The sequence below is a fragment of the Mytilus trossulus genome, chromosome 13, assembly GCF_036588685.1.
Source record: "Mytilus trossulus isolate FHL-02 chromosome 13, PNRI_Mtr1.1.1.hap1, whole genome shotgun sequence".
NCBI classification, from domain to species: Eukaryota; Metazoa; Mollusca; class Bivalvia; order Mytilida; family Mytilidae; genus Mytilus; species Mytilus trossulus.
This window is the reverse complement of record NC_086385.1, coordinates 6,383,238-6,396,764: the sequence shown is the minus strand read 5'-3', so window position 1 is coordinate 6,396,764 and position 13,527 is coordinate 6,383,238.

Genomic DNA, 13,527 nt, shown 5'->3' with positions numbered 1-13,527 from the left:
ATGGTTAGTAAGTGTTTTCTGCATATTCAGGTTGTTTTTTGTATAGAAAAAAATATTAAAATTCAAATATTTTTTCTCATTATTTTAATATAAATTCATTCAACAAACATACACAACAAATAATAAAAAAAGATATTCAGTTACAAAAGTGTCTATATTATTCATTAGTTTCTGAATGATTTTCATGATAAAAATACATTAATAAAAGATCTCTTTTATTGAAAACATAATTTAATAAATTAATCAATTTTATAAATGCATTGCATAAGGAAATATGTAAAATGAGGATAAATACAATCTTTTATATTTACACCAAAAGTCACAAAACATGATATTTACAAATCTTCACTTCATTGTCCAGTTCAAATGGAGAAGATGGCAGGCCCGTAGCCAGGAATTTCCAAAGGGGGTTCGTTGGACTCACAAACTCGACTTTAACAGTCACAATTCGAACAGAACATTGACTTTAACAGTGCTTATTTGTTTTTAAGGGGGAGTTCGTCCGAACCCCACTGGCTACGGGTATGGATGGGATCGATCATCGGCTGCGTCAGAGTAATCTTCCACGCTGATTAGTCCTTGTTGGAACCTTTCTTTCAGTATTTGGAGTCTGTTCTTATACTCTGTATCGTCATCTTTTTGGTGGGCGGCCTCCTCCTGCTGGATACTGGATAATGTTGCATTCTGTTAGTGCCTGTGTCTTTTTCAGTAGCTGAATGATCTCGTAGATGTTTGCGTTGGCATGTTTGAGTCTCTTCTTAAGTTTGTCGTGCCATCCTTCCAGGTGATTTGTGGTGGGGGTCCTTCTGTGTAATAGTGATTCCATAGAAAACGGTAGCTTTCAATCCTGAACTCTGTCATGTATTCTGTAAATGAAGTTGTAGCCAGTATGTTTTCAGTTTCTCAAATGTCTTCTTTAGTGTTTAGCCAAACTTCCCCAACAAGGTGGGGTGGAACAAGAGGTAGTATTGCGGCTCCTCGTTGCAGTTGAGTTATGTCTTCATTTTCTTTATAATAGGACTGTAGTCCATATTTCTGTGACTATTGCCAAATACACTGGGTGAAGTGGAAGTAGCAGCCTTTCACATTAACCCCTGGCCAAACTGTTCGTGCTGCGTTGTTGGTTGCTGTTTCATAGTCAGTAAATAGCCTTTTTGGTTGAATTTCTAACTGGTGTTGTTAGCAATCATGATTATTAATCGAAAAATATTTTATTTTTGTTATTTTTTTTTTTTTTAAGAAAATGCTAGATTGGATGCAGATTACTGTGTAAATTGTGTTATATTTATAGCTTGGCTATTGAACATCTGCATTTATATTCTAGTTGTAAGAATAAATTGGATATTTTTTTATATTTTAAGTTTCAGAACTGTGTATTTTATTAAAATTTAAAAAAAATAAGTTAAATAAAGTTAAAGATATTCAATGAGATTTATTCTAATAAATCTTTAGTTTCATTCTTTTACTTTTTACCTTTTTTCAGAATGTACCAATAATTAAAACTATTTATTGATAAATTGGAAAAATAGTTCATTTCGAGGGCAAATTTTTCCTTTTTTTGTATGAATAAAAATACATTTTCCTGCCAAAAATATATAAAATTTAGAAAGTTTTGCACACTTTCCGTGATTTAATAACAGAATATAATGTTCTTTTGAACATTTACAGGTAAAATAAAAGGTAAAAAATAAGAATATAATTCAGAAATAAACTATAATTGTTAAAACAACAATTCCCTCTATGTTTACATATACATGTAATTAAAAGTGGGCAAACCAGGATGACACCCTCCATGATAATATACTAGCTGTTTACACCGAAATTGTTTACGTTTAAAAGTCGGTCAAACTGTCACATGATTCCTTCACAACATAATGTCACGTGGTTCTTTCATCACAGAATGTCACGTGGTTCTTTCATAACATAATGTCACGTGGTTCTTTCATAACAGAATGACTATTACATAATATGAACACGAATTGCTTTCTAATACTATTTTAACGGATTTGTAGTTCGTAACGAATATAATAAATCCTCATCTCAAGTTAATTACTATAGATCTTCTATATACTGGCAGATCGTTAATGAATATTGTCAGCATCAAATGTATAGTTCATCGACCACGAAGTATTTGCGTGGGTAAATGTAGGTCAACAGTCTTGATGACTTTAAATGTATATAAACTACTAACTATTTTACTGACCTCTCGCTGAATAATATTAATCCATAAACAAATTATTCAAAATGTTGTTATGTGAATGAAGTGTCACCAGAGTGGATATGACCAAACTGATAAATCAAAAATTGTCCAGAGAAATTTTTGCGAACTTTCTTGTCGAAGATAATTTTTTACGTCATAACATATATATTATTTGATTGGTTGGCTAAATATAAAAATTAGATAATTCTAGAATATACACTTCTTCTTTAGTTTCAGAAAACCATCAACATACTGATGTTTACTTTACTTAGTTCAAATTGACTGTTTAATTCATATAGAAATTGTCCACATAGACATAAATGAATTTATGAAATAAATTAGATTTTATTAGTAACAATGAAAATTACAATGCTAATTAATATCAAATTGTGGTAGTTATTAGATAATCAATTGTATTACCTAGCTATGTCGGTGTTTATTATGAATCAAACTGTAAACCAATTTTATCTTATAAATTTCGTTGACCCAAAATAAAATATAGTAAATTAACTGGGTGATTAGTTTTCTGTACCATAACACACGAATACAACAGACAAAATAAGATTTACATCTACAAACGTTAAGACATTTGGCAAAAATCCGTTGAGAATAATGAATACAACATCAAAACTAAATACATAAATTTGGGATAGAAAAGTACCGTGACACGTCTTATACCAATGCGGATTCACACTCAGCAAAAAGTCACATTCAGGAATAAGTCATCACGTTTGGTAATTAAAAGATCAGACAACGTAAAGGCAAATCACAATCTAACACGTGGTATATTGTCCCTAGTAAGTTTGGACAGAGACACTTCGTATGGATCAACCAATTCGTGATGGTTTCCGCAAAATTTATGGAGTGTCATTTTTAATTTGTCCTCCCTATAACTTTGTTTGGGCAGTTTCTGTGTTAATAGCACACTTCTGTATATGAAGTCCGTAAAGTGTGAACATGCACGCGAATAACGTATCAATAGAGATATAAAGACCATACGAAGGCGCAGAGGGTATGTTACTGCTTAGAGATGGGAAGTTGATAATTGTGGAGTTGAAATCGTCCCGTTTATCATAGATGTTCGTGTGAAGTCGTCCATCTGTGTCAATGTTGAGGAAAAGATCAAGGTATGACGCAGTCCTTCTTGTTTCAGTAGAATCCTTAATTTTAAGTTCACTGTGATATATAAGGTATTGGGTGAAATATGGGTTATTCAATGATAAGACTTCATCATAATATCGGAAAGTAAAATTAAAGAATTTCGCTATTTACTTTTTCTTTTCTTTTAGAAAGTTTTGAATGAATTCTGCTTCATACGAGTACAAAATCAAATCAGCCAACAGGGGTGCACAATTAGTACCCATTGTAATACCGACTGTCAATTGAAATATAAATCTTCCAAACTCAACAAATATATTGTCGATCAAAAAGTCCAACATTTTGATAATATCATCTTCAGTATATTTTTTGGAAGATTCAGTGTGATTAAATAAAGATGAACAGTAATTTTGTATTTGCATATATCGCAAGGAACATTTTGTAAATAGAGAGGTGAAAAAAGGTGCAAATATACGTTAGGTTCCAGGGGCCGATCCAGGATTATGGAAAGAGGGCGAAAGTTTTATAGGTTGCCGAGCGGAGCAAAAAGAAAAAAATTGGGGCCCTTTTTTTAGCTAAAAAAACACATAATAAGTGTAATAAGCACTATTTAAACGTTTCCTGGCGTGTGACATGTATATTTTATAGTTGCTGTAAAGTGAAAGGGTTGGACATTTTTGATGCTTCATATTCTCCCTTTTAATGGTCCATCATAAAATAATAGTATGGATTCAAAGCTATATATACTGATTTATTTGATGTGGGACTTGTCAGTAAAAAATAGACCGTGAAAATTCTCGCCGGTTTGTTGAAAACCTCACAGTACGCCCTCTGCGCCCACTCTGAATCCGCCACTGGGTTTGTAGAAAAAAGGTATAAAAATCATATGTCATCACAACGCACAATGTCAGGCTTTTCTACCTCAGGCATTGATTGCTTTATTAATAGCAATAAGGTGTATTTATCAATCAGAAATCACATTCTAGATTTTATGGTACCAGGTCCTTTCATGTCCAGTACACTTTCGCACCCTCCACTTAGCTGTATTTGGCAAAACTTTTAAGAATGTTGGTTCTCAATGCTCTTCAACTTCGTACTTTATTTGGCATTTTAAACGTTTTTGGATTCGAGCGTCACTGATGGGTCTTTAGTATACGAAACGCACGTCTGGTGTATATACTAAATTGAGTCCTGGTATCTATGATGAGTTTATATACACCGATTGTGTTATTGTTATAAATCCTATTTGTATACAATCCACTTTTCGATTATTCCTTTATTTTGTCCCCAACAAATACTACAAAACCACCTCAAAATAGAACATTTTATTAATTTCTAATACTTAAAACTACATAATGTCCACTGTATAACAAAACAAATGAGAAAACGTAATACTAATTTTCCTCTTTAATGCTAGTGAGTTTTATCTCTGTGTACACTTGCTGTAAACTGTACATCTAATATTGTTTTGGCGGAAGAGGAAGTGGTTGAGGTGGAGACGGTATTTTCTTTGAATACGACCTTTTCCCGCCTTTTTCATCACTTCCGGAACTGCTGCTACTTGATTTTTTGTTGTATCTTCTTTTACTTTTTCCTCCACTGGATTTTTCGTTGCTGTTAGAACCGTTGGACTTTGACTTTTTGTTGTACCTTGTTATGGTTTTTCCATCATTATAGTTTCCACCGCTGCCAGATTTTTTTCTGTATGTTTTTAATTTCTTCTTTTCTTCACTTGAGCTACTACTGCTTGATTTTTTGTTGTATCTTCTTTTACTTTTTCCACCGCCGAATTTTTCGTTGCTGTTAGAACCGCCAGACTTTTTGTTGTACCTTTTTATGGTTTTTCCGTCGTTGTAGTTTCCAGCGCTACCAGATTTTTTTCTGTATGTATTCAATTTCTTCTTTTCATCACTTGAGCTGCTGCTACTTTTTTTGCCATATTTTTTGTTCTTCTTTGATCTTTTCTTTTCAGAGGAATCTGACGAGTCAGAGGCAGGTGAACTCTTTGGTCTGAGTTTAAGAACTGGTTTTTGATAAGGTCTTGGAAGAGGTCGAGGGATCGGCAGCGGATTTACCAGGGATGGTACTTTTTTTCTATTAAAATTAAAAGAAAAATGTATTTGCTCAATTCCAAAATTTAAGTTACATATAAAATATTTTTTTTCTATTTGAAAAGGACAAAAAGACAAATCTAACCTAGAACCAATGATTAATTAACAGCATCAAACATTTAAAGTTATTCAACTCAGAAAAAAAAACTTCACTATACCAAACTTCACGGTTTCCTATGATTGCTATGATCCACTTAAACTGGAATCCGCTTGTATTACGCTACACTCAAATTTAAGTCTATAGAACAGTAGTATTCCGAGAATCAGCTTAACATTCCCTTTATTTTAATTTTGATGGATAGTTGTTTCCTTGGCAATCATACCACATCTCCTTATTTATATATCATTTGATTAAAATCATTGATTTATTATGAAAAATAATGACAGTTTCAGACGGAAAAGTAAAAGCAGCAAATTTGAATTGATAGCAAATAACAGTATTTAAATACAGTTATAAACTATTGTAATAATTCATGTCTATGCAAAAAGTAAAATAACAAAAATACTGAACTCAAAACTGAAAGTCCCTTATCAAATGGCTAAATCAAACTCTCAAACACATCAAACGAAAGGATGACAACAGTCATATTTCTGATGTGGTACAAACATTTGCATGTAGAAAATGGTGGATTAAACCTGGTTTGATGGCTAGCTTAACATCTCACTTGTATGACAGTCCTATCAAAAAATTTCATATCCTAATTTAATTTGATAAAAAAGCCATTTTCAAGTGTAATAAAAATTATAACTAATCAAAGAATTCAGATATCGAAAAATCGTGACCGAACAACACTGAAAATTAACGCATGCGCTATGCGCATCGGTCAATTAATGTGCTGTTTGGTCACTCGTTGAATACTTTTCTCTATTTGATTTCTTCGAAAAAATATACCCGTTAGACAAACGATAGATAACTCATCTATTGATACACAAGGTTGCAATGGCAATGAATGGTATGCTCTAATATCGACTGCGGTACTTCCTATGAAATGTTACACTTCACTGCAATAAAGTATATTGAAAGAATTACGATTCAAATTTTCTCGAAACAGCTCTAAATACTCACTTTTATCAACATGTTCAGAGTAGTTTCTTAGCTGACCCGAGTTAATGTGGTTAATGTGGATATTGTCTTGTGTTTTACTTATTACTATTCACTGAAAATTGAAAAAATTTATCGAGTCTGTACGCCGAGCCGTATTATTCAACATACTGTGTATTTCAAAAAATATAATAAATCTGGAAGAAGTGATATGCGTCGTTAGTTTAGTTTAAACATATTTATTTATAGTGGATTGGGAAACAAGTTTTGCAACATATATAAATCTCTTTCCACTTTCCGGGTGCGAGTGCTGCCTTGTAGCGTCGTTATATCTTAAATAGTGAAAAAGTAAAATAACAAAAAAATCCGATCTTCATACAAAATCAAAAACTGAAAGTCCCTTATCAAAGGACAAAAACGAAGCTTAAACACATATAACATATGAAAAATAACTGCCAGATTCCTGACTTTAAACAGGCATTGCCTTATGTTGAAAACGGTGGATTAAACCACGTTTAACAGCTAGCTGATTTTCTCAATTGTATGACAGTCGCATAGAGTTCCATGCTATTGACAACGATATGTGAGCATGCAAACCAATCAGACTTAAAAGATAAAAAATGTCAAAAACATGGGTAACTTTGTGTTATAATTTAAATGACTATTAAACAAAATGTCAACAAAGAAACAAAATTGCATATAGACACTATAGACAGATATGCTGATATAGACAAAGCACATAAACAAAAATAAAATGCAAGAATACCAAAAACAAACATAGCACACTAAGGCATTATCGTTATGAATAAATTTCGAGGAACGCCTAACGAATATTACAAAAAATGAAAAACAGTTAATGTTAAGACTATACGAAAACAAATAAAAAGAGCAATACAACACTGCACAGGACTATATTACCTCAAATATAAATTAGTTCACCAATGACTCGCCTGAATTAGCCAACAACTGATTGCTGTATCAAATAGAAATCATGATTGACTGTCGTGACATGGAAGCCTCTTTCTCAAATTTTTGTTCTATTTTCACGTTTCTTGATCGGTGTGAGAAAAATGGTTCCACATGAATATCAATTATATGGTCATTTTTATAAATTTTCTGTTTACAAAACTTTGAATTTTTCGAAAAACTAAGGATTTTCTTACCCCAGGAGTAGATTACCTTAGCCGTATTTGGCACAACTTTTTGGAATTTTGGATCCTCAATGCTCTTCAACTTTGTATTTATTTGGCTTTTTAACTATTTCGATCTGAGCGTCACTGATGAGTCTTATGTAGACGAAACGCGCGTTTGGCGTATAAAATTATAATCCTGGTACTTTTGATAACTATCTCCTCACTTTCAAATGACTGTTCTCTGCAAATGATTGATCAAAATTTAATTTTTAATTTAAATTTTCTGTGGCTTTCTTCTGAATTTCCTATGATGACGTCACGAAAAAAGGCGACCATGTCTGAATACGCCACATATTTTAAACTTTCTTTGAAAAGGAGGGATACAATTCACGAAAATAAATAAATCCACACTAATGGGTATACATATAATATTTAATACTTGAAATATGTTGAAAACGTCATGAATTGGATAAACAAAGGTTTATCAGTAGATCACTGGAAAGCAATATAACACGAATTGTGTTCAGGATGTACACTTGAATTTTGAGGAAGAAAAACATGAAGGTCAATAAGTGCGTATTATTTTTTACAACAAAGCCTTTATTGTTAAATGTAAGTAGTTTCTGCGCGGTTTTCATTGTCATACGTTTCATATTTGACATTTGGTAACAAATAAAGTACGAACTTATACCACATACATGATAGTCAACTATAAAAGACCCCGAATTGAAAATTCACACCAAAAAAACATGCCTCATTTGTGTATAAACAACCAAAAAATATCAATTTACTATACAGCAATATACAGCAATAAATACCGAATGTAAAGTTTTGGTATATACCTCTGCTGTAGGACTATGAATTCTCGAGGGTATCATCAGTTCAGTCGTCAGTACTTTGGTCCTGACATGATTTATAACAAACCTTTCAAAAATTGTTCGTTAATTTATATTGAAATCATTTAGAAACTAAGGTTTTCAACTCTCTAAGGCAAAGTTGACCTCAGACGAATTTGGCTATTTTTAGGTCCTTTTTTGTCATATAGCTTTTCCTTTTCACTGAACTAGTATATATTTGTTAAGGGGCCAGCTAAAGGACACCTCCGGGTGCGAGAATTTCTTGTTGCATTGAAGACCTGTTGGTGACCTTCTGCTGTTGTTTTTTCTATGGTCGGGTTGTTGTCTTTTTGATACATATCCCATTTACATTCTCAATTTTATATTTCATCTGTTACGGTTTATAATACATTATTGGCTTTCAAATATTTAGCATTAGCGTAATGGATAAACGCTAATTCAGACAAGCGCTGCGGCCGCATAAAATTCGTAACCTTCTGTGGTGTTTTTAGATTTAAAAATTAAATTTTAGAATTTAAAAATATACAAAACTGACATTTTAAAGATAACATCTTAATAGTTATCAAAGGTACAAGGATTATTCTTAAATACGCCAGGCGTTTCTTCTACATAAGACTCATCAGTGACGCCCCTGTTAAAATAGTTATAAAGCCAAACAGGTACAAAGTTGAAGAGCATTGAGGATCCAAAATTTCAAAACGTTGTGTCTTATACGGCTTATATATTTATACATTGAAATGATATCTGATGCGACGTCAGATATTGCTACCCTTTAGTGTAACAGAAAAATTACGTTTAATTGGAAACCCGGACTATCTTATTCTACCTGCTTTCCTTTTTGGGTAAATGCAAAGTATAACAAAACAAGTAAAAATGTCGCGAGAATCCAATCCAATATGATTTTATAATTAACATAGGATAATTAATTTTACTGCTAGTAATTATGTGTTTTTGGAGGAATATTGCTGCATTATATATTCAAGCCGAGTATGATTTAATTCAAGCAGTGACCTACAATAGCTTATAGCTATGATACTGACGTTTTCTCACTTTTTGATCATCTTATAGATGTGTATTTTTGTAATGTGTGTATCATTTCGTTTTGTTAAATGCAGTATATGTAGTGGAGGAAGGAACACGCGAATGCAATTCATGCCGTCCCTAGCAAATTACGCTTGTGGCGACGTTAAATTATGATAACGGATAAACTTGCAAGACATTTTCATTAATCCGCATTTTTTATAAATAACCCTGTAATGTAAATGCTATTTGGTGTACCAACTTCAACTTTAAAAGTACTTTTTATTGGTATAGTTATCAAAGCCGAACAATAACCTTCACGAAATCAAATCTTTGTTTTTTTGGCCGTAAAATTTTTTGTGAATGCATGATAACTCGGGCATTTCCTCAAGACATTGGAAATCTATTGTTTTGAATTGGAAATGTAGCTCAATTTATATTCCAATTCGAATTTTGGGAGCTTACAATTAATACAAAACGATCGTGCTTACAACTTGATGAACTATCTGTCAAAATTTTATTTTTGAACTGAAATGTTTCAAGTTTCCAATTAAACTTTCCGATGGGACATTTCAGTACATCATATTCTTTTAAAAATATGTATGCAAATCTTAAAAGGAGACAGCCATGTTAACCAGTACTGAAATAATACACGTCATAGAATGTTCATGCAAAATTTTGAAGAGTTGCGTGGACATTTCGCGAATTGTTCGAGTTTTATGTATCGAGTTTGTGACATGGGACAACGCTAAGTAAACGTTTTTTTAGGATAATCTGTGTTTTCCTAAGTCTACAAATATTATATTTTTATTCTTTCGCTATCATAATGTGAAAATTTAAGAATCAATCTTTATTTTCATGTATGATTTGAAATATCTATTTCAGTATTTCTATAAAAATTTTCCCGTCAAATATTTACTTAACGCGGTTTTTCGTAGTAGTAGCAATATCTAACGTTGCATCATCTATTTTCCCGTACATTTAATGTTATATCAACAAAAAACACAGCAATAAAATTGAGAATGAAAATGGGGAATATGTCAAAGAGACAACAACCCGACAGACAACAACCGAAGGCCTCCAATGTGTATTCAATGCCGTGAGAAAATTACGCACCCGGATGTGTGCTTCAGCTGGCCTCTTCAGGGCATACGATACAGTTACAGAGGAGGTAATGACGTTGCTAACGTAAAATGTTATTTTCACGACGTCAAACTGTGACATATCGGGAAAAGATGCATTTTTCGACTGATTTTTATCATTCAAACTGTTTTAATTTGAAAACGAGTTCATGGACCCTTATTTTTCAAAACAGCAATTTGTTTCATTTTGCAGGGAGATTATGTGACCCAAATTTTATAAAACTGTAAATAGAGGATTTTTTTAATTTTTATAAACATGCAGCAAAAAATGACGTATTTCCCTCAATTCGTGAACATTTGATGAAATATGAGTTATTTTTGAATAAAAAATGCATAATTTTTTAGGTTTCTTATAAAATACAGAAATTACCGATTATTTAACAAAATAAAATTGAGAATGGAAATGGGGAATGTGTCAAAGAGACAATAACCCGACCAAATAAAAAACAACAGCAGAAGGTCACCAACAGGTCTTCAATGTAGCGAGAAATTCCCGCACCCGGAGACGTCCTTCAGCTGGCCCCTAAACAAATATATACTAGTTCAGTGATAATGAACGCCATACTAATTTCCAAATTGTACACAAGAAACTAATATAAAAATAATACAAGACTAACAAAGGCCAGAGGCTCCTGACTTGGGACAGGCGCAAAAATGCGGCGGGGTTAAACATGTTTGTGAGATCTCAACCCTCCCCCTATACCTCTAACCAATGTAGAAAAATAAACGCATAACAATACGTACATTAAAATTCAGTTCAAGAGAAGTCCGAGCTCCAGACTTCAATTAAACTGACTGAAAGATTATGATTTCATCATATGAACATCAGGCACAATCCTTCCCGTTAGGGGTTTAGTATCATACCATCATAACATATATGAGAAGAACATAACCCGTGTCATGCCAACAACTGTTTTTAGAATAAATGTCTTTAGTTCCGACGCAAAGACCTTATCAGTGACTCAATATTACTTCCAAAATATGCAATCTTTAATGACTAGACAACAGTATCGTAATTATATCCCTTCTTAATCAGTCTATTTAAAGGTTTTGTAAGTTTCTGAGGTGAATACTGACACTTTTGTGCTTTATAAAGAATATTTCCATAAAAAATTGGATGTGAAATACCTGAACGTATAAAAAGTCTGCATGTTGATCTATATTTACGAATGATGTCTTTATACCGATGATAAAATTTAGCAAAAGTTTTGACTAGTTTGTGATATCGAAAACCCTGGTGTAATAATTTTTCAGTAATACATAAATTTCTCTCGTTAAAATCTAAAACATTGTTACAAACACGAGCGAATCGTACAAGTTGAGATATATAAACACCGTAAGATGGTGACAAGGGAACGTCACCATCTAAAAACGGATAATTAACGATAGGAAATGAAAAATCATCCCTTTTATCATAAATTTTAGTATTCAGCTTTCCGTTAGTGATATAGATATCAAGATCGAGGAAAGGGCAGTGGTCATTATTAGTATAAGCTTTATTTAAAGTAAGTTTAGCAGGATAAATTTCATTAATATACATACTGAAGTCGTCATTATTGAGAGCCAAAATATCATCCAAATATCTAAAAGTATTATTAAATTTGTTTATCAGATGTTGTTTTGATGGGTCTTTGCTTATTTTTGTCATAAATTGTAACTCATAACAATACAAAAAGAGGTCCGCAATAAGTGGTGCACAGTTAGTCCCCATTGGAATTCCGATAATCTGACGATATACGGAATCCCCAAAGCGAACAAAAATGTTATCTAGTAAAAATTCAAGGGCATATATAGTATCAAAGCATGTCCAATTAACATATTTTTTTTGTTTATTGCTACTAAAAAATGACCTAAAAGAGTTTGAACATATATATTCACATTCTGATTTTTTGAATGCCCATTTATTAGGTGTGTGAATTTTTTCTTAATGAGAATGTGAGGCAATGTGGTATACAGGGTAGAAAAATCAAAACTTTGAACAGATTCAAAATCACCAATATGAGCATGCAATTTATCAAGTACTTCCAACGAGTTCTTGACACTCCAAAAGTAATTTATTCCACTATCTTCGAAGGCCTTATTTGAACAATTTATTATAAGGTTTTAATTGTACCAAGTGTGCTGGTAAGAAGAATAGACAATTTAGTAGTTGAACAATGGCTTGAAGACGAAATAAATCTATATTTGTAAGGGGTTTTGTGTAGTTTTGGAAGCCAATACATAGTTAGGACTTTCATTGTATTTGGCTCTGCTTGTAAAGCGGTGGCTAAAAGTTTATGTTTGTTACATATTTCGTTTTCTGAAAATGGAGTCAGTTGGAATGTTGGTGAATTGGTGATTTCCTTTTTCAGAATCTCAATGTAAAATTTACGTCAAACAATAATAATATTATTAGCAGCTTTATCGGCCGGGACAAAAACAAATTCCTTGACTAGTTCTTTTAGTTTATGTTTGATACGAGAAATAGGTTTATTGTGGTTATTGTTGATAGTAAAATGTTCTTTAAAATGTTGAATACGAATATCAACTATCTTCATTACTGAATTGAAAAAAGAGTCCAAAGATTTTTGTCAGCTTTTTCCCGTTTTATCCATTTCATACAGTAAGTATGGAGTGAGTCGTGGATGATATTACGACACTCATTCCAATTAATAATTGACGGGGGACGATATTTAGGTCCTTTACTGAGGAATGATTTTAACTCTCGGTCTTGAACGATGTTAAGATCTCCTGTTATAACATGGGAAATGGGTCCATAAATATATGCGGAATTACTGCAATTACATGAAGTAGGTGTATTTTCACTGATATTAACATCTTTACACAATTGACTATAATTAAACACAAATTTCCGGGTAGATTTCTTGTAAATATAACAAATAAGAGGTAGCTCAGTATTGTCAAAATAACCAGGAATTTGTTCC